Genomic DNA, 20,752 nt, shown 5'->3' with positions numbered 1-20,752 from the left:
TCCTGCCTAATCAGGAGGCTGAGGCGGGAGGATTGCTTAAGCCCGGGAGTTTGAGGCTGCAGTGTAGTAATGATTGTGCCACTGAACTCCAGCCTGGGTAACACAGTGAGATCCTGTCTCTAAAAAAAGAAAGGAAGGAAGAAGGGAGGGAGGGAGTGGGGAGGGCAGGAGAGGGGAGTGGGAAGGGGACAGGAGGGAAGGAGGAAGGGAAGGAGGGAGGAATGCTGGAAAGAAGAAAAGAAGGAAGAAGAAAAAGAAAGAGAATGTCCATTATATGTGCACACATGGCCATTTACCCATCGGTCTCCAGATTACTTTAGAAAAACAGAATTCTAGACAAAAAATGAGGGTACGTAGGGGTTTCCAACTGGAGAATTCAGAAGACCATGCTGGATTTCTGTCTTCAGTCATTTATAAGCTGGATGGTGCTGTCTTGTCCCTGAGCCACAGAAGGCAGTCTCACAATCCACAGACCACAAGGACGCACTAGGCCAAGGCTGCATGCAGGTCACCTGACAGAGTGGCTCAAGGCTCTCTTGTGTTTATTTGATAGAGTAATAAGACTCTCTAAGTATTGATTAGAAGTCTTAGGATTGAAGGATTTCTTAAAGTCTTTATGACTACTAATTTTTGGCATGATGTGAATTTGCATATTATCGGGCCAGATCTGCATATTCATTTTGTAACTCAGCAGGAAGCTTGAAGCCTGTTAACCAAACTTAGATTTTACTGTTTTCCTATCCAAAAACATTTGGAAGAAAGGGCTTAGATTTGAAAACAGGAATTGTATTTAAATTTGTTTTAATAACCTAGCAGTGCATTTTCCAAGGTTATTTACATGTATTGCATTTTGTTCTTATAAGAATATAAAACTTACCTCTTACATAGAGTTTTTAATACTCAATTGAGTAGTTTATTTTTTTCACTCAAAAGTCATTTTTCTAAGTAGAATGTTAAAGGATTCATGCTTTTGAAGACTAATTTCTTTAGTCTATTTAAATGTATTAACATAAATTACAGAGTGCAATTTACAGCTTAAGTCTCTTTGCAAACATGATGTTCTGTGACTTGGAGGGTTTTCTTTTATTTTTCTGTCAGCCTGGAGGTCTTTTCATAAAGGGCTGGCACATTTAAATTGTTGGAGGTGAGGATTAATTTCTTAATTTTTCCCCCTGGGAGACATTGAATCCCTTTATCTTAGATTTACATAAGCTCTCAGTGGTCTATTGAAGCCATTATAAATAGGAAATCCACTAGAGAGATATTTTAGCTATATTTTCTATAAACCTACAGAGGAAGCCTAATTATTTAATAATTCAAAATATCTTTAATATCAAACTCATGTCTTTGTCATCCATGGTGTGTCCAGACCAATCCTCCAGAAACAAGCAAGCTGAAAAATCTGTTGGGGTTCAGAATTCCCTTGGACTCCCCACTCTCGATCCCTCAATTCCTATCAATGCAAACCCAACACAGTTGGGCTTCTGCACAGGGGAGCAAATCTCTCACACAACAGAACACGTTATTAAATTATTGGACAGTCTGAAGATTCAGCAGTAGCATTTCTCCCCCAAGGAAAAGAAAGAAGAAACTATTCAGAAAAACACAAAGCCACCTGAGCATCCCTGAATGTCATACACATATTTATCTTCTAAGGGGCATGAATTCCTTGTTTCTGGTGCAAAACAACGTTCTCTGGTTCAGAGTTTTGCCTCTTGGATCCTCTAGGGTAACTTCACTTAGCTGGAACTTAATTCCAACAGAAAGAAAACACTCTAGCTTCAAATTGGATAAAATTCTATTTTTAAATTTTATTTATTTATCTATCACCCAGGCTAGAGTGCTGTGGCTTATTCATAGCTCACTGTAACCTCCAACTCTTGGGCTCAAGCAATCCTCCTGCCTCAGGCTCCAAGTAGTCGGAATTACAGGTGTGCACCACCACACCTGGCTAATTATTTTTTTTCTTTCTTCTTCTTTCTCTTTTTTTAATTTTTAATTTTTAAAAAATTTTTAGTAGAGACAAGGTCTCCCTATGTTGCCAAGGCGAGTCTCAAACTCTTGGCCTCAAAAGATCCTCCTGCCTTGGGCTCCCAAAGTGCTGGGATTGCAGGCATGAGCCACCATGCCTGGCCCAGATAAAATTCCAACCCAGAATTGGAATATAACAAATCCAACCTAGAAACATTCATTCTAACAGTCAGAGACACAAGAGCTCTTCCAATCTGCTTGGCTGGCAGGTTCACAGATGGGACTCTACCTGTATTCTGTGGATTCACACCCAGCAATACCTGGGAAAATCCACAAGACAATTTCTATTCACAATAGAAAAGAGAAACTGCAGTTTTTGCTTCCTGATGCTGTGTAGATGTTCTTGGCCCACCACTCCCTAGTGCTCCTGTTTCATGAGCTGATTAAAAACAAATAGAGACAGGTATGTGCTCGGTCAAGACCCAAATGCATTATCATTGCCTGAGTTCCCTTCCAAAAATAGAGCCTGACACAAGTAGTTGCTTGAAGAGGATTTATGTGGGAGGTAACTTCAGGGTGCAAGAGTGAGGAACTAGTAGGGTGACCAGCTGTTCCTGCTTTCTGGGAACTGCGGGGTTTCCTAATATGTGAGATTATCCGTGCTAGAATTAGATAAGTCACAAGCAAACTGGGATGAGTTGGTCTCTACAGGAACTGGGAAGCTAGACCCAGAAAAGGAAGGAAAGCCAGTTCAAGACGGGACTAATGAATTGGTTTGATCCCATCAGACTGTGTAGAGGCATCCCAGAATTATCCACCCGAAGGATAGAAGTGGGGAGCATTTATCCCCTGGTTCCCATCTCCTCTTAGCAAATGTTGTCCCTTGCTAATTCCTCCCCCACTCAGGGCTCAAATGCATGAGTGACTGTGAGTTCCCACAGGCATTTCCCACTGAGGCTTCAGAGAAATCCTGGACAGAAGTGAGAGAAACACACTGCAGCTGAGGCACGCTGCTGTTGGGTTATGCCTACACAGATCTGGTGGCTGCAGCAATGGCTGGGTTCAAAACTGGACTGACAGGATGTGAGTGTTGCACAAGAAGCGTCCAACACATGAGAGTGAATTTTGCTTCCCTCTGGTTGCCTCATACTTGAGTTCAACATGAAATCACCAAGCTCTGCTCTTAGCTTCCCATTCGTTTATTAATTTAAATGAAATAAAATTCTCAAACTATTTGTTTAAACAAGAAATCCAGCAGAGTAGTTTTATTTCACCTTGTGTATATAGGAGAAGATGCGTGCCAATGGTCCCTTCCTGGCTAAAAAGAGAAAATTCATGGATATTTGCACTTCCCTCCAGCCCCCGCCTCAAAAAATGAGGATGTCAATTTGAATGTCATCAGCAGTGCAAATTGTTATTAATTGAGACAACCAATCAAGATCACAGACTTTTTAGAAGTTAGGACTTACTGTCACTAGACATAGTAACAACCTCTGAAGCCCAGGTGTGTTGCAAAAATCCTTTTTGGAAATCATATTTGCAAGGATGATTTATATGTATTTTTTATTTCCATAGTTTTTAAAAACTTTTTCTTATGGTAAATTTTAGAAATAAACAAAATCGAGAGACTAGTATAATGAATACTCCTGTACAATGAACAACTATCAACTTTCAGCCATTCATGTTCCATCTCCCTCAGTAAAAAGACATGCAGCCCCAAGCAATAGAAAACCTAATTATATAATCTGAAAAAATAAAAGCATGATTAGTTTCAGATAATATCCCATCTAGAGATCTGCAGTTCTGGGCTGGTGTAAAATTGAATCATGCCTTCAAAAATTCAGCTCATTCTATTATTTTGTTCCTCCATCTTTAGAATGTGGCTGCAATATAGTTGCTAAACCTCCAGCAATCACATTCTTGTTCCAGGAAGAAAGAATGCAGAAGGATGAAAAGGACCAAATGATGTGCCAACTGCCTCAGGTTTCCTTTGAAAATCTTTCCCTGAAGCTCCACCCAGCAACTCCGACTTACATCTCTTTGGCTAGGACAGGATCACATTGTCTCTCCTTGGTCCAAGGGAGTGTGAGAGGTAATTTTAGCTGGGGACATAGCTGCCCTGAATTAAATCAGGGTCCTGTTTGTCAGGAAGAATGGGTCTCCGCTCTTTTATCCCTGCTTTCCTCTCTGCTTTGAATGCCTTTCCCTCCCTTGACCACTCAGATTATTCCTTTATTTAACAAATGTTTTTTAACATTCACTCCCTGCCAGTCCCAAGGCCAGGTCCTGGGGCTCTAAACGTCAGTAAGAAGTAGTTTTTGTTTTGAAGAGATTTTATTGAAACCAATCCAATAGTTTCATAGTTTTTTTTTAATAAACATAAAAATTGACCCTCCTGGTCTTAAAACTTGAAATATATTTGTTTTATCTGAGTTCCTTCCTCAGAAAAAGACCTTCAGGCCTCTCAAAAAAAAAAAAAGTATCAAAGAACAGATCAAGCATCCAGAAATAAGATGCTGGACCCCTCAGATTGCTTCCCTGCCCATTTCTAGTTCCTGTTTTCTTATGCATTGTTATATTCCTCCCTGATACATAAACTCCTAGTTTTAGCCAGTCAGGGAGATGGATTTGAGACTGAGCTCCCATCTCCTCAGCTACAGCACCCAAGTAAAGCTATCTTCCTTGGCAATACTCGTTGTCTCAGTCATTGGCTTTCTGTGCAGTGAGCACAGGACCTAGACCAAACCCCTGGTGTTTTAGTAGCAGAAAGCCAATACCAATATCTAACTCGATAAATCCAGAGTCACACAAATGCATTATTTAAAGACATAAAAGTAACTCCTTTAAGATATAAAACTAGAAATGGTTCAAAGGGGTTATTTGTCTCTGGAGACCAGATTGGGGGCAGGGAAGTGGAGGAATGGGGACTGTCAAGACCATTATACATGATAAGCTCTTCTGTACTGCTTGGTGCTTTTTTTCTTTTTTTTAACCACATGCCCATATAATTTTGTTAAAATATTTTTTAAAATACAGCAGGAAACATCTTTGTGTATAAAGAATTGTTGCCATTTTTTGTTATGTTCTCCTGTTGTATTCTCAGAATTTCTGTGTTAAAGATTGTTGATACAAATTTGTTTCCAGAAAGTGCAGGTTATTAAACAGAGTGACATGTGAACTATCAAGTACATAACAGGTACTCAGTACATATTAGCTAGAAACAAATTAATCACTCAGTGCTATCTCCAGATTCCAACCACTTTCCAGTAGCTGCCACAAAGAAGTGCAGTTCTCTGGATGATATCCCTCTGGGCTTTTGCTAATACAAATACTACGGCAGTAAGCAGCCTGTGCCAATATCAATTCCAGTTTTTGGCAGTGTGTAGTTGGGACAGATTCCTAGAAATGGGTAAATGCACATGTAATTTGACTAGATAATGTCATGTTCCCCTCCACAGGGATTGTAGCATTTTCCACTTCCTCAGTAATGTGTGAGCAGCCTTTTTCCCCACATCTTCACCAAAAGAAATTACTATCCAACTATGGAATTTATATAGTGAGAAGTAATCTCTCAGTGTAGTTTGAATTTATATTTCTGTATGCCACTGCCCATTTCAAGCTTCCTTTGCCCTTTCTCAGCACTTCAGTTGGTCTAGCTGCTTGTTAAGTGGTAATGCAGACCTTGTCCCTGAAGACCGTGAACCCTTGGTCACCTTGCCCTTGTCAAGCCATGGGTCCCTCATTGCCCATTCAGTGTTATTACAGCATGTAGATGCACCAAGATGCATCCCCTGAGCTCCAGACATTCTCCTTTGTATCGACATTAAGTGTGTGCAACCATACCTCTTCATGAAAATCAGTGTCAATTATTCTCTGCCAGCATAGTAAATCTGTTTTTGCCTTCTGAACCACTGATCCAAAAGTGGCCAGGTAGCAGTTTTATCTTGAGATCAAGTGGAACCCTTCTGTGTCTCCTGATGGAAGAGCTCACCTCTTCCTGCTCACTAGGACTTCTATCCAGCAGAGCCTAAAGTTGTAGGAGCACAAGGCAACATTTCTGCAGTGGGTCACTGGAAATGATGGTACAAGGAGCCACTCCCCCTCCTGCCCTTTGGTTCCTGAACCTCTTTATTCCAACAAATGAAGGCAGAGCGCCACATAACAGCCACTGGTTCCATGCATATTTCACACCCTCCAGGTGCACTGACCCTTCGGGATGTCATCTCTAGGCTAGTGCCTTTGCTGAGCCTTTCAGACCAGGTAATTCCAGGTGACATTCTACAGTGGGACCAAAGGATCCTGTGGGAATGTGCCCACTGTCATATCTTCTTCACCATAAAGTGAGGGCTCTTAGGCTGAGGCAATGTGAAGCAGGGTTCTGTCTCAGGAAATCAGAAACACTGTCAGCTCTGCATTAGTGCTGGCAGAGGTGCTGTAGGCAGGGAAGGCAAACCCACATCCAGAGATAGTTTAAGTTTCTTTTTTTTTTTTTTACACTGAACAGAGATTTTTAATTAAATCATTTCAGAAACCTCAATACAACTCTTATAAAATGCAATCAAACTCAAATGGTTGCAGTAAAACTTATTTTTATATTATTGACATATGAAGACTAGTTCATAAAATACATCTCCCAGCAAAGAACAAACTAAGACTGATTTGCTCCACAAGTTGCTCATGGCAGCAGCCATTTTTGACTGTTTAACAGACTTCTATGTCATAACACACATCAGGCTGTCTAGATAATAGGACAGTCTACGATAGTATTTCCACAAACAAAAAAGGGAGGGTTGGACGGGCACAGTGGCTCACGCCTGCAATCCCAGCACTTTGGGAGGCCAAGGCACGTGGATCACCTGAGGTCAGGAGTTTGAGATCAGCCTGGCCAACATGATGAAATCCCGTCTCTACTAAAAATACAAAAAAATTAGCCAGGTGTGGTGGCACATGCCTGTAATTCCAGCTACTCGTAAGGCTGAGGCAGGAGAATCACTTGAACCCGGGAGACAGAGGTTGCAGTGAGCCAACTGTTGCACTCCAGCCTTGGCGACAGAGCAAGACTCCGTTTCAAACAAACAAAAAAAGAAAGCATCATTTTAGCATGTCACAGCAATCGAGGCTGCAGCTCGAAATGGCACAACCAGCCCGAACCCAGAGACAGTTTAAGTTTCTGTAAGGAAAAATCACTTCCCCTTCCATGTTGGAAGAGGTCTGATATAATCAATTTATTCGATCTTCTCCAGAGATGGAGCCTTCCTGGGGACTCCGTTGCTGGCCCATTAGATAATTGGCAGAGGCAGTGGCTACAGCAGCCTTGGTGAATGGGAGCCAGTGCTTGGCCTCCATCCCCGCCACTGTCACTACTCCATTCATTAGTCCGTTGCTCAAGCACAGGAGTGGTTAAGGACAGAGGCTGGCTGACGTCCACCAGAGATGTCATCCTGTCCAGCAGCTTGCTGAGTACTTCTTCTGAGGTAGAGGCTTCCAAGGAAACACCGATGTGAGACACAGACGTCTTCACTCTCGGTGTCCACCTCTGCAGGTCCATCCCTGGGTCTCTTCCCAGTCTTCAGATGGTGCACCTTTCAGCGGCCAGCCAGTGACTCAACACTGCTCATGAGTAAGTGTGTGTCTCTACCTTAGGCCACTTCTCACTTCACGAAATGCTTACAACCAAATGTACTGCTCTTTGCCTACTAGGAGGATTTTCCTTTGACACTGCCTTTAGTGACACCCTGCCTGGATCTATCATGTAGCAGCAGTTCATTTTCAGCTCACACCAGCCTACAGGTGAGCCTATCCATAGAGGAACCAGGCCTGGGTGTTTCCTTCCTCCATCATCTGGTCATAGTGGAGCCCCACAAAGCCCCAAATGTGAGCTGCAGGAGAGACATCAGTGGAACAGGTTACATGACAGTGGCTCTGAGCCACCTGCTTGTGTGACTAATTTGTGCATTCTGGAGCGCCTCAGGTGACAGTGGATTGCCGCAGTGCCTGACTAATCTTATCATGACTTGATGAATCTAACCATACCCAGCTTATGACAGGCAGCTCCTGCCTCGAAATCACTTGGCGTCTGTTCCATGGTCAGTGACCACTAGGGCCTAGAAGGACACCAGAAGCTTCTTTTTGAATGCATAGTTCTCTGATGCAGAAGGGCTAGCCTAGCTAGAGGTCTATGCCATCATCTCCTACTGGGACCTGCCAGAGACTCCACTCAGCAACTCTATCTCCATGGATACCTCTAGCACTATAGCCAAATAGCAGATCAGCTTGCCCTGACTGCAACCTGGTCCTCATGCAGAGCCCTCTCTTCCCCTGGACCCCACTTGAAGTTAAACCTCTGACTACTTGGTAAATGGATTGGGATAATATTCTCAATGCAATGTATGCTGCCTCCAAAATCCAAAGTACCCATTAAACATGTGTGTCTTGCTTAGAGATAAGGAGTGTCAGGTGCAATTGACTTGTGCTTTAAATCAGAAGGGATGTCTCAGCATGTCTCAGTCCTGGACCCTCTCCAGTCTTCACCTATGGAGTAGGCTCCTGGATCTCTGTAGGGTTTATCTCCCATCCTCTGACACATATGTGTCTCAGTAGTACATTCAGCGTAATGCAATATTCCTATCTTCCAGGTCCAATTAGCATGATGTCACCAAGATAGTGGCTCAGAGTGATGTTCTACAGAAAATCAAGATGAGCAAAGTCTTAGCAGATTATATTGTGACAGAGAGGAGAGTGAACACAGGCTTGGGCATGGCTGTGAATGAGCATTATTACCCTTTCCATATACACGCTAACTCTTTGGTTACTAATCAATTACTAAGGGGGATTGAAAAAGAACACATTAACAGAGCTCAAGCTAAGATGCCAGAGACTGTGCTGATCTAGTGCAATGAAGATACTGTATTCATCATAAAAGCAGAATTTCAGGCTACTGCATGAATCCTGTGATGACTACATCATCTGTTGGATGATCCACATGGATTTTGGAGATACTAATATGGCTGAATTAAATGGGGAATGTCACGGGGACCATCACCCCTGCATCCTTTATGTTTTAAAGGGTGACGTTAATTTCTGAGCCCAAACAAATTTTCAACCTGCAGATTCAGGACTAAATAAATGGCTTTAGTTTTAAGCTACTATTTGGGACATGGAGCCAGGCAGCCAAAACTGCATTGGATATGCATATTGGGAATATAGAAGCAAGATCTGGACAGGGAGTGTAGATTTCGGCACCACAAGGTGAAGTAAGGGAGTGGGTGAGACCACCCTGGAAAATATGTAAGGTAGAAACAGCTTGGGATTCCAAAACTCCACATTCCCAACTGAGTTCCCTATTCCCATCTCAGAAAATGCCACCAGCATCTACCCCGGCAGCCAAGGGGGAGACTGAGCCTTTCACAGCACAATCATGTCTTTGGTGGTCTAGACCTGCCGGCTTCCTCTCCCTCCTTCAGGCCCCCTCTATACTCCAGCAAAATGGAACTCTCTGATGCTCCCAAAATGTACTATGCTCACTTCCCAGGACCATGCTATTACCCATGCACCTTCTTCTATCTGGAATGCTCTTCTCAGATCCTTCTTCATATATTTAACTGCTATTTCCATCTCATACGTCACTACTTCTGGGTAGACTTCCATGACCACCCTCCACCAAGAGTTAGCTTCTCCTCCTTCCACATCCTTCTGGGCACAGACCACCACAGCACACAACATTGAGATGATTGCTTTATTTCTGCCAACCCTTTCCTCACCACCAGACTGAGGCAGCCTGAAAGACATGGACTGAGCCATTTATATCTCTAGGCATCTGTGCTTATATATAATCAAGAACTTAGAGTGTCTCCCTGGAAACAAATAAATCTAAGCTGGGTCCTACAGAGGGAGATTTCAGAATGGCCAGTCTGATTTAATATCAAGTCTGGTTTCTTTTTCCTTTCTTCCTTCTACAGAGTGTGGTCACTGTTGATGGACTAATGGTACACTCATTTGCTCATTGTGAAGCCACTTTTCCTTTGTCTCCTTAACTACAGAGGCTGAAAACATACATAGTTGATTTCGCAGGCTCTCCTACATCTAGGTGTGGCCACATAACAACATGTGGCCAACGAGGTGAAGAAGAAGTTTGCTAGAGGCTCCTGGGAAAGCTTTTGCTTTTCTGATCAAAAGGACATTGGGGCTGACCTTCCCTTTTCTACTGGAATAGACATACAAAGCCTGAAACTTCACCATCTGTTTTGCACCTTGAGGCAACAGGCAAACCTGGCTAATTTTTTGTATTTTTAGTAGAGATGGAGTTTCACTATGTTGGCCAAGCTTATCTCGAACTCCTGACCTTGTGATCCACCTGCCTCAGCCTCCCAAAGTGCTGAGATTACATGGGCGAGCCACCACATCTGGCCTCTAATTCGTTTAAATATGCTTTCTCTAACATGATGTACAAGAGAATTCCTGGTTATTCTGAATATATTTTATTCCTCAACGAGGCAAATTGCCTGAAAGCAAGGGATGCTTGTTGACTTTTACAAAGACTATTACCTAAAAAGAATGTATGTGAAAGAAGATACAGGTACTAATAAATTAATCAGTGTATGTCTTTGCACATTGTCTTTTGTAAAATGCCCCAAGAAATGATCATTCTTTCATCATAGTACCTTGCGTGTGAGTATGTGGGCCTTGTGCCCTGAGCCTAAGCAGTTTGCTTTTGGAAAAATTTCCCAGTTGAGTTTTCCTCTTTCGAATTACAATTGCCTTTAGTCACATGACCAAAAGGATCAGGAGACATGCCCTTGTTAATGACCAGCTTTTCACTCCTGTGGAGGGATCCTGGGCCCACTTTCCATTCCAGGTCCTTCAATATCTGAACGTTTTGGGTCAACAAGTGGTATCAGGTATTTCTCAGCTTTGGTGAATCTTTGCTTCAGTTTCTGCTGCACTGACTCATAGCCAGTCAGGGTCCAGGCAGAGCTTGCTTTCAGGAGGTCTACTGACCCCTCAATTTGGATGGCCCTCTCTTCAAAATCCTTAGGCTCACTTCTGGCATTTGCAGTATTTATATCCAGTAATCCATCTTTTATCAAGATTTGCTTCCCGTTCTCTTCTAGCAGAGACTTGACATCTGGGTACTCAGAGCTTCCATGAGGTCACCTTCTGAGAGGCGGAACAAGTCTGAGTAGCCAACACTTTAAATAATTGCCATTCTTTGATTACCAGTTCTGCTGCCTTTAATGTTAATGCTGACCTCTCTGGGCGTGGTCGCTCACACTCTGAGAGGCTGAGGTGGGCAGATCTAATGAGGCCAGGAGTTCCAGACCAGCCTGGGCAATGAGATGAAACCCCATCTCTACAAAAAATCCAAAACAATTAGCTGGGCACGGTGGCACCCACCTGTAGTCCCAGCCACTTAGGAGGCTGAGGTGGAGATTGCAGTGAGCCAAGATCATGACCCTATACTCCAGGCTGGGTGATAGAGTGAGACCCTGTCTCAAAAAAAAAAGCTCACCTCTGCTGCCATCACTCAGTACCACAAACTGAATGATTGCGTCATCTCATGATCAGCTACCAGGATGGGTATGCCTCCTCTAATTATGTACATCTCTCATCCTATGTCCCCTTTCTTACAAATGTAATCTCCAGGCTGGAAGCAGTGGCTCCACACCCGTAATCACAGCACTTTGGGAGACCGAGGCAGGCGGATCACTTGAGGCCGGGAGTTCAAGACCAGCCTGGCCATCATGGCAAAACATCATTTCTATTAAAAAAAAAAAAAAAGCCAGGTGTGGTGTTGCACCCCTGTAGTCTCAGCTACTAGGGGGACTAAGGCAGGAGAATCGCTTGAATTCAGGAGGCAAAAATTGCAGTGAGTTGAGATCATACCACGGCACTCCAGCCTGGGTGACAGAGCAAGACTCCCATCTAAAAAAAAAAAGGGTCAATATGGGTAATTAGACTGAAGTTCATCAAAACAGGCCATCGTAGTAACCATAGTCCAGGTGTACATTTAAGAGGTTAGGTGATGCAAAACAGCCCGTTGTAATATGTGTTTCCTAAGGGGTCAATAACTGTAACATCTTTCTTATGCAATTTATTATAAAGGGTACAACTCAGGAACAGCCAACTGGAAGATCAGCATCATATGTAGGAAGGGGCATGGAGCTTCGATGCCCTCTCCAAGTGTGCCAACCTCCCAGCACCTCGACGTGTTCCCCAGCCCCGAACATCAACCATCATGCCCTCTTAACCTCTCTACACTCTTCCCACAGTTGTGCATCCAGCTTAATTTCTTTCCCATTAATCTGCAGCATCTGGTACAGATGGCAAGCATTCATTAAATATTTTTTAAATAAGTACATGGTGACAGCTGACATTTCTGCAACCATTATGGCTTATAAAGAACTTTTGTCTGAACTCAGGATTTTCTCCCCCAGATCTAGTCCTCTTTCATGCCTTCTTCTCCTAGAAAATGGCACTGACATCTATGTAGTCGCACAAACCAGAAAACAGAGAGTCACCAACCCCTCTCTTTCCCTTCCACACATCACATCCAGCCCATGACCAAGAGCATCTCTCAAATCTGTGCATTTCTCTCTCTCCTCCATGACTTCGGACCAAGGAACAATTATGTTCTCGCCTGGGCTGTTGCAGGAGCCTCCTGCTTGGTCTCCCCATCGCACTGAACCTGCCACCAGACTCTTCTCTGTGCTGCAGACACCAGGTTCTGATCAGGTCACCTGCCTACTTAAAACCCTTAATGTTCACTCCTTTTGGGATAAAGCCCGAACTCCTTAACACAGCCTGGCCTCCGCCTGCCTCCCTTGCCTCATCTTACCAATAATCCTCTCTTTCATACTCTACAGGCCTTCCTACAGACCTTGTCCTGTGCATTTCTTCCTCTTGGCTATTCCTGAGTCGTATCCTTTATAACAAATTATTAAAGCTTCTTTAAGTTCCTCCTTCTTGTTAGGCTTCATCCTGCCTCCAGATCTTGGCACAAACTATTTCTTCCCCCTTTGCCTCTTAGACCTCAGGTGTTAGTGCAGGCCTCTCTCCCTTCATGTGACCCCTCTGACCACCATAATTAGGTCAAATCCTCCTCACATAGACTCTTGTGGCATCATCTAGTTTTCCTCAATGGCCCAGTTGCAGTTTTATTGTTGCTTTGGTTTTATTTGGTTTGTGTGTGTTTCTCTCTAGTCTGTGGGCTTGCTGTCTGGTTTTGTTGACCTCTGCAGACTTTCCAATGCCTGGTCAGGGACAGCGCATAGTATGTTTTCAATAAACACGTGTTGAATGCATCCATTAACATTTCACTCAGGTTATTGTGATCCCTCAGGGCAGGATCCCTGCCTTAATGCTCTCTCCCCTCTCCCCTAGCAGCCAGCACAGGACTGGGCTGGGAGGTTTGTAATGAGCATTTTGCAAGGGATAGATGACCACCTGGTTGATGGATGGGCCTGTAGAAACAGCCTGTCAGGGAATGAGGCAAGCAGGCCAGGAAACGTGAAAGAGCTGAGGAAGGATGTGGTCTAAGATGGCTGTAGCCATGGCCTGTTTGGGGAAGGAGGGTCTGGAGCACAAATCATAGGTGGCACTGAGCAGTGGCACCACCTTGAGTCAAGGGGGCCAGACTCGTGTGTGTACATCCCAGATGATCTTCAGGGATTGGGCTATCCTGCCAGCTGGGCCCAAGATGCCAAGTTGGAAAATGATGGTCATCAGCTAAGTCTCCTCCTCCCTCCCATCCATCTGTGTCCTGTGACCTGAGGGGTCCCTCCCTGACTCACCCACTGTGTTGGTTTCCTAGGGCTGCTGGAACTAACTACCACAAACCGGGTGACTTAACAACAGAAGTGTATGGTCTCACCATTCTGGAGGCTGAAAGGTTGAAATCACAGTGGTGTTGGCCATGCGCTCTCTGAAGGTTCTAGGGATCTCTCCTTGCCTCTTCCAGCCTCTGGAGGTTGCCAGCTTGGGTTCCTCGGCTTGTTCCTTAGCACAACTGCAGTCTCTGCCTCCATCTTCACCTGGCCTTCTTCCTGTGTGTCTCTGTCACTTCCCTCTTCTCATAAGTCTTCTTATACCAGATGCTGGATTACAGCCCATTACGATCCAGTATAATCCATCTTGACTTGATCACATCTTCTTTTTTCAATTTTTTTTATTTATTTTATTTTAGAGACGGGGTTTCACCACGTCGGTCAGGTTAGTCTTGAACTCCTGGTCTTAGGTAATCCGCCCACCTTGGCCTCCCAAAGTGCTGGGATTACAGGCATGAGCCACTGCACCCAGCCACTTGATCACATCTTCAAAAAAACACCCTATTTCACACTCATTTCACACTGTGGAAGTTAGGACTTGCACCAATCTAGAGATTGGAGGACACGGTTCAAACAGCTACTAACCTGGAGCCAGGGGTAAATCCACTGGTGTATATGCCATGGTTGCCCATTTTGAACCCAAGTCTCTTCTTTTCTTTCTGTGTCTAAAGCCAAAGCCCTCTTCCTGGGAGTCCCTTCTGGCCCCTCAGCCTTTGTCTGAAGACAAAAGAAGGAATGAGCTCCCTCATTCCCAGAAATGTGCCTTTATGAAGCCCTGCACTTCAGATAGCTGCAGTTTTAACAGTGGCCGAAACCTCTTATGCCTTAAATATCCTCACAGCAGCCTTCAGAAAGTTTCTTATTTTTTTTAAATGTCACTAGGTTTTGGAGAACAGGTCGTGTTTGGTTATGTGTGTAAGTTCTTTAGGGGTGATTTCTGAGATTTTGGTGCACCCATCACCTGAGCAGTGTACACTGTACCCAATGTGTCATCTTTTATCCCTCAACCCCCTCCCACCCTTTCCCCCAAGTCCCCAAAGTCCATTGTGTCATTCTTATGGCTTTGCATCCTCATAGCTTAGCTTCCACTTACAAGTGAGAACATACGATGTTTGGCTTTCCATTCCTGACTTACTTCACTTGGAATAATGGTCTCCAACTCCATCCAGCTTGCTGCAATGCCATTGTGTGTGTGTGTGTGTGTGTGTGTGTGTGTGTGTCTGTATAATATATATGTATATGTATGTACATACATACCACAATTTCTTTATCCACTCATTGATCAATGAGCATTTGGGCTGGTTCCATATTTTTGCAATTGCAAACTATACTGCTATAAACGTGTGTGCAAATATTTTTTTCAAATAATGACTTCCTTTCCTCTGGGTAATATACAGGAGTGGGACTGCTGAATCAAATGGTAGTTCCACTTTTAGTTCTTTAAGGAATCTCCACACTGTTTTCCTTAAGGGTTTTACTAGTTTACATTCCCACCAACAGTGTAAAAGTGTTCCCTTTTTTACCACATCCATACCAACATCCATTATTTGTTGTTTTGATCATGACCATTTTTGCAGGAATAAAGATTGTATCACATTGTAGTTTTGGTTTGCATTTCCCCATTAGTGATGCTGAACACTTTTTCATATGTTTGTTGATCATTTGTTTATCTCTTAAGAAGGTTTATTATTATTCCCATTTTATAGATGAGGAAATTGAGGCTCAGGGAAGTTAAGAGCCTTACACAAAGCATGCAGCAAGCAAATGGCAGAGCAGGGACTTGAACCAGGTCTGCCTGACATGGATGCCACACCCTGAACCTGAATTCTACTGTCTAGATGCTTCCCTTGGTGGCAGCTGCCAGCCGTCAACAGGGTCCATGGGAAGCACATCCCACAACTTAAAATAGTGACACAGAAAACTAAAAGCTTAAGAGAAAACACAAAATTGAGGGTCTGTGTTTTGGTCACTAGAAGGACCCAGGGAGATAAAAAGCAGATGCTTAGGGCAGTTTGGGGTGACATTTCTTTAAGGAGCATTTTTTCCATTGGTGATATTTTAGAATTTATTTGATGGCAACATAGTACAAATTGAGTTCTTTTCCTCTGACCTACTTTCATATGCCCCACTCGTAGTGAATGTCATTTTGCATCCTGGATCCTGCCAGTGTCCTGGAAACCATGGTTTGTTTTGATCCATACTCAGCTGATCATGCAAGCAGGATTCCATCGTGAACACGATTTCCATTGATGGGAGGACTGGCTGTTTATCCCTGGTGTATATGCCATGGTTGCCCGTTTTGAACCCAAGTCTCTTCTTTTCTTTCTGTGTCTGAAGCCAAAGCCCTCTTCCTGAGAGTCCCTTCCGGCCCCTCAGCCTTTGTCTGAAGACAAAATAAGGAATGAGCTTATTTTTGCAGGCATAGTTTTGCTGGGCAGACTGTTTTCTTCCATTGAATGAGGTGATTGGCATGGCTATGATCACCTCTGAGATAGTACCAAGCTCTGCAGGCCAGCCCAGGGCTCCTGAGTAGATACAATCACTCAGATTGGATTTTTGATAAAAATAACTCACATTTCTTTAAGCTTTCAGTGAATTTTTGCTGAGTCCATTCTCAGTCGCTGGTTCTGTGTTGGGTGCTAAGGACATAAAAATGAACTAGACTTGGTCTCTCCCCTCAAGGAACTCAGGTTACCTTAGAGAAGACAGGCAATTACAACCAAATGGGATCAGTGCTTCAAGAAAGCTGCAGCAGTCAGCATTCTTAGATGTGTACACCACACAGGTTTAAGCAGAAGAGAACTAGGCTTAGTGCTACACAGCCAAAGACAACAGGGCAGGGACAATGCAGCCAGGCAAAATGCCCAACTATGCCACAGGAATTTCTAGTGAAAACAACACTACCTGTAACTTGGTACCCACGAGAGGTTCTGGATGTTAGAAACTCCTCCATGGACAGTCCTGAAATACCCAGACACCTCTGTCACAGCTCCTTTCCAGATGACTCTATCTACCTGCATGCAGTCATCAATGCCTAGAATGTACTTCCACCTCCTGAGTTACTTCACTTGGAATAATGGTCTCCAACCAGATTACTCAGTGGTAAATCCAAAATCTTACTCTGATATGAAGGCATTCTAAACAATGAGATGCTAATTTGCTCTGCATTAAAATGTAAGTGTTGACTGAGAGGCATACCCTAAACTAGAGGGAAACTAGTTTCCATCTCACCAGGCATCAGATAAGAAGGCAGAATGCCCTGACTCCAAATAGGGACACATCCTTGGTGATAGATCAGGAGCTAGAGAAAGAGACTGCCACAAGGGACCCTTCTCTTCCAAGGAAGGATGTTAAGTTTAAACCCTAAGGACAAGAATATAGTGGTTAATTTAAAATATTTTCCTTACCTCTGCATTATTATTTCTTTCCTGTTATCCCAGGATTTTAATTGAATTTTGTACAACTGTCTTACCATGCGTTGGGAACTATGGGAAATGCACTTATCTACACTTGATGAATTTAGACTGAGGAAAGGCAAAATCATCACAGATTCAAGAAATACTATTTGCAAACTGCACACAAAAAAAAGACATGCTATGCATCTCAAACAGGATAAATACAAAGAAAACCACATCTAAGCACACTGTGATAAAATTTCTGCAAACCAAAAATAAAGATAAACTGTTGAAAGCAGCCAGAGAAAAACATGTATTACTTTCAAAGAAGCAATAATAAAACTGATGGCTGACTTTTCATCAGAAACAATAGAAGTCTGAAGAGAATAGAATGTTATCTTCAAAGTGCTAAAAGAAAATACTTCCTTCAAGATGGCTGATTAGGAGCAGCTCAGGATTGCAACTCACAGCAAAAGCACAGAGGGTGAGTGGACACCACATTTCCCGATGGATTTTTATTGCCCACAGACCAGGAGATTCCCAGGCAGAGGAGCCCCGTGGGTTGCCAGCGCAGCTGGTTTAGCCAGTGCAGTTGTTTTGCAGGTGCCCCAGTGCAGCAGTTCTCCATACAAAATACATGGGTCTGGGCACCATTTTAGCTGGCAATTGGAGCTCATGGGAGACAGAGTTGTCCGTTCATCTGACTAAAAAATGGACTGAAACAGGGAGCCAGGCCAGAAGATTCCTGGGCAAAAAAGCACCGTAAATCTCAGCGTGGCTGCTTCAGACAGTGCAGTGGGTCACCACACGGGAAATCACACAGATCCCAGCGCCTTTTCAACAGGTGACTGGAACACCTGGGAGACAGAGTCGACTGTTCAATTTAAAACAAAACAAAAAAAGGGCTCTGAGGCAGGAAGCCAGGTGATCAGGCTCTGCTGGTCCCACCCCCCACAAAAAAACAGCCATCAGAAATGCTCTGGATTGAGAGTTTCACAGCAAACACAGCTGAACCCTGGATGGTCCAGCTCTGTGTGGGAGGGGCATCCACCATTACCAAGGCACTCCACCACTACAGAGGTAGTCTGCCATTGCTGAGGCAACTCGCCATTGCCGAGGCAGCCCGCCATTACAGAGAGAGTCCACCATTATAGAGGTGGGCCACCACTGCCAAGGCACTTCTAACTATACCCATATAAACAGTACTGCAGGGAAGTTCACATGGCAGCTGGGTGGAGCCACAACAGCTCAGCAAAGCTCTGCAGGCAGACAGTGACTAGGCTGCCTCCTTGCTGGGCAGGGCAGCCCTGAAAAAGGGCAGCAGCACAACAGAAACTCATAAATAAAGCCCTAATTCCCTGGGACAGAGCACCTGGGGGGAAAAAGGGGGGGTTATGAGTTCCGCTGCAGAAGACTTAAACATACCTGCCCAGCAGCTCTGACTGAACAACAGAGCTCACAGCTCAGCACTTGAGCTCCTATAAAGGACAGACTGTTTCCTCAAGCAGCTCCCTGACCCCCATATATCCAAAGAGTCATCTCACAAAGGAGAGCTCAGACTGACATCTGGCGGGGGTATCCTTCTGGGACAAAGATAGCAGAAGAAGAAACTGGCAGCAACCCTGAGTGTTCTGCAGCCACTCCAGGTGATCCCCAGGCAAGCAGGGCCTGGAGTGAACCTCAGCAGTCCTACTGCAGAGGGGCCAGACTGTTAGAAGGAAAACTAAGAAACAGAAATAAATAACTTCATCATCAACAAACTGGATGTCCACTCAGAGACCCAATCTGAAAGTCAACAACTACAAAGACAACAGGTGGGTGAATCCACAAAGATAGGAAGAAACCAGTGCAAAAAGGATGAAAACACCCAAAACCAGAATGCCTCTCCTCCTACAAGAGATCACAACTCCTCACCAGCAAGGGAATAAGGCTGGATGGAAAATGAGTGTGATGAATTGGCAGAATTAGGCTTCAGAAGGTGGCCGATAAGAAACTTCTGTGAGCTAAAAGGACACATTCTAACCCAATGCAAAGAAACTGAGAACCTTGAAAGAAGATTTGATGAAATGCTAATGAGAATAAACAACTTAGAGAGGAATATAAGTGAATTGATGGAGATGAAAAACACAACACAAGAACTTAGCGAAGCATACACAAGTTTCAACAGCTGAACTGACCAAGCAGAAGAAAGGATATCAGAGGCCGAAGATCAACTCAATTAAATAAAATGAGAAGGCACCGGGTGCAGTGGTTCACGCCTATAATCCCAGCACTTTGGGAGGCCAAGGTGGGTGGATCACAAGGTCAAGAGATCAAGACCATCTGGTCAACAGGGTGAAACCCTGTCTCTACTAAAAATACAAAAATTAGCTGGGTATGGTGGTGTGCACCTGTAGTCCCAGCTACTCAGGAGGCTGAGGCAGGAGAATTGCTTGAACCCAGATGGCGGAGGTTGCGGTGAGCCAAGATCGTGCCATTGCACTCCAGTCTGGGTAACAACAGTGAAACTCCATCTCAAAAAAAAAAATAAAATAAAAATAAAAAATAAAATAAAATGAGAAGGCAAGATTAGACAAAAAAAGGTAAAAAGGAATCAACAAAGTCTCCAAGAAATGTGGGACTATGTGAAAAGACCTAATCTATGTTTGATAGGTGTACCTGAATGTGACAGAGAGAATGAATCCAAGCTGGAAAATACTCTTCAGGATATTACCCAGGAAAACTTTCTCAACCTAGCAAGGCAGGCCAATATTCAAGTCAAGGAAATACAGAGAACACCACAAAGATATTCCTCAAGAAAAGCAACCCCAAGGAACATAATTGTCAGATTTACCAGGGTTGAAATAAAGGAGAAAATGCTAAGGGCAGCCACAGAGAAATGTCAGGTTACCCAGAAAGGGAAGCCCACCAGACTCACAGCAGATCTCTCAGCAGAAACCCTACAAGCCAGAAGAGAGTGGGGGCCAATATTCAACATCCTTAAAGAAAAGAACTTTCAACCCAGAATTTCATATCCAGCTAAACTAAGCTTCATAAGTGAGGGAAAAATGAAATCCTTTGCGAACAAGCAAGTACTCAGAGATTTCATCACCTCCAGGCCTGCTTTACAAGAGCTCCTGAAAGAGGCACTACACATAGAAAGGAAAAACCAGTACCAGCCACTCCAAAAACATACCAAATGGTAAAGAGCATCAACACAATGAAGAAACTGCATATACTAATGGGCAAAACAGCCAGCTCGCATCAAAATGGCAGGATCAAATTCACACATAACAATATTAACCCTAAATGTAAATGGGCTAAATGCCCCAGTCAAAAGACACAGACTGGCAAATTGGATAAAAAGCCAAAACCCATCGGTGTGCTGTATCCATCATGAGAGATTATTACAAACAATTCTATGCACATAAACTTGTAAACCTGGAAGAAATGGATAAATTCCTGGACACTTGCATCCTCCCAAGCCTAAACTAGGAAGACGTTGAAACCCTGAATAGACCAATAACAAGGTCTGAAGTTGAGGCAGCAATTAAGAGCCTACCATACAAAAAAAGCCCAGGTCCA

The sequence above is a fragment of the Callithrix jacchus genome, chromosome 10, assembly GCF_049354715.1.
Source record: "Callithrix jacchus isolate 240 chromosome 10, calJac240_pri, whole genome shotgun sequence".
Classification (NCBI taxonomy): domain Eukaryota; kingdom Metazoa; phylum Chordata; class Mammalia; order Primates; family Cebidae; genus Callithrix; species Callithrix jacchus.
The sequence above is the reverse complement of the archived record's forward strand: the minus strand, read 5'-3'. Positions refer to the sequence as shown.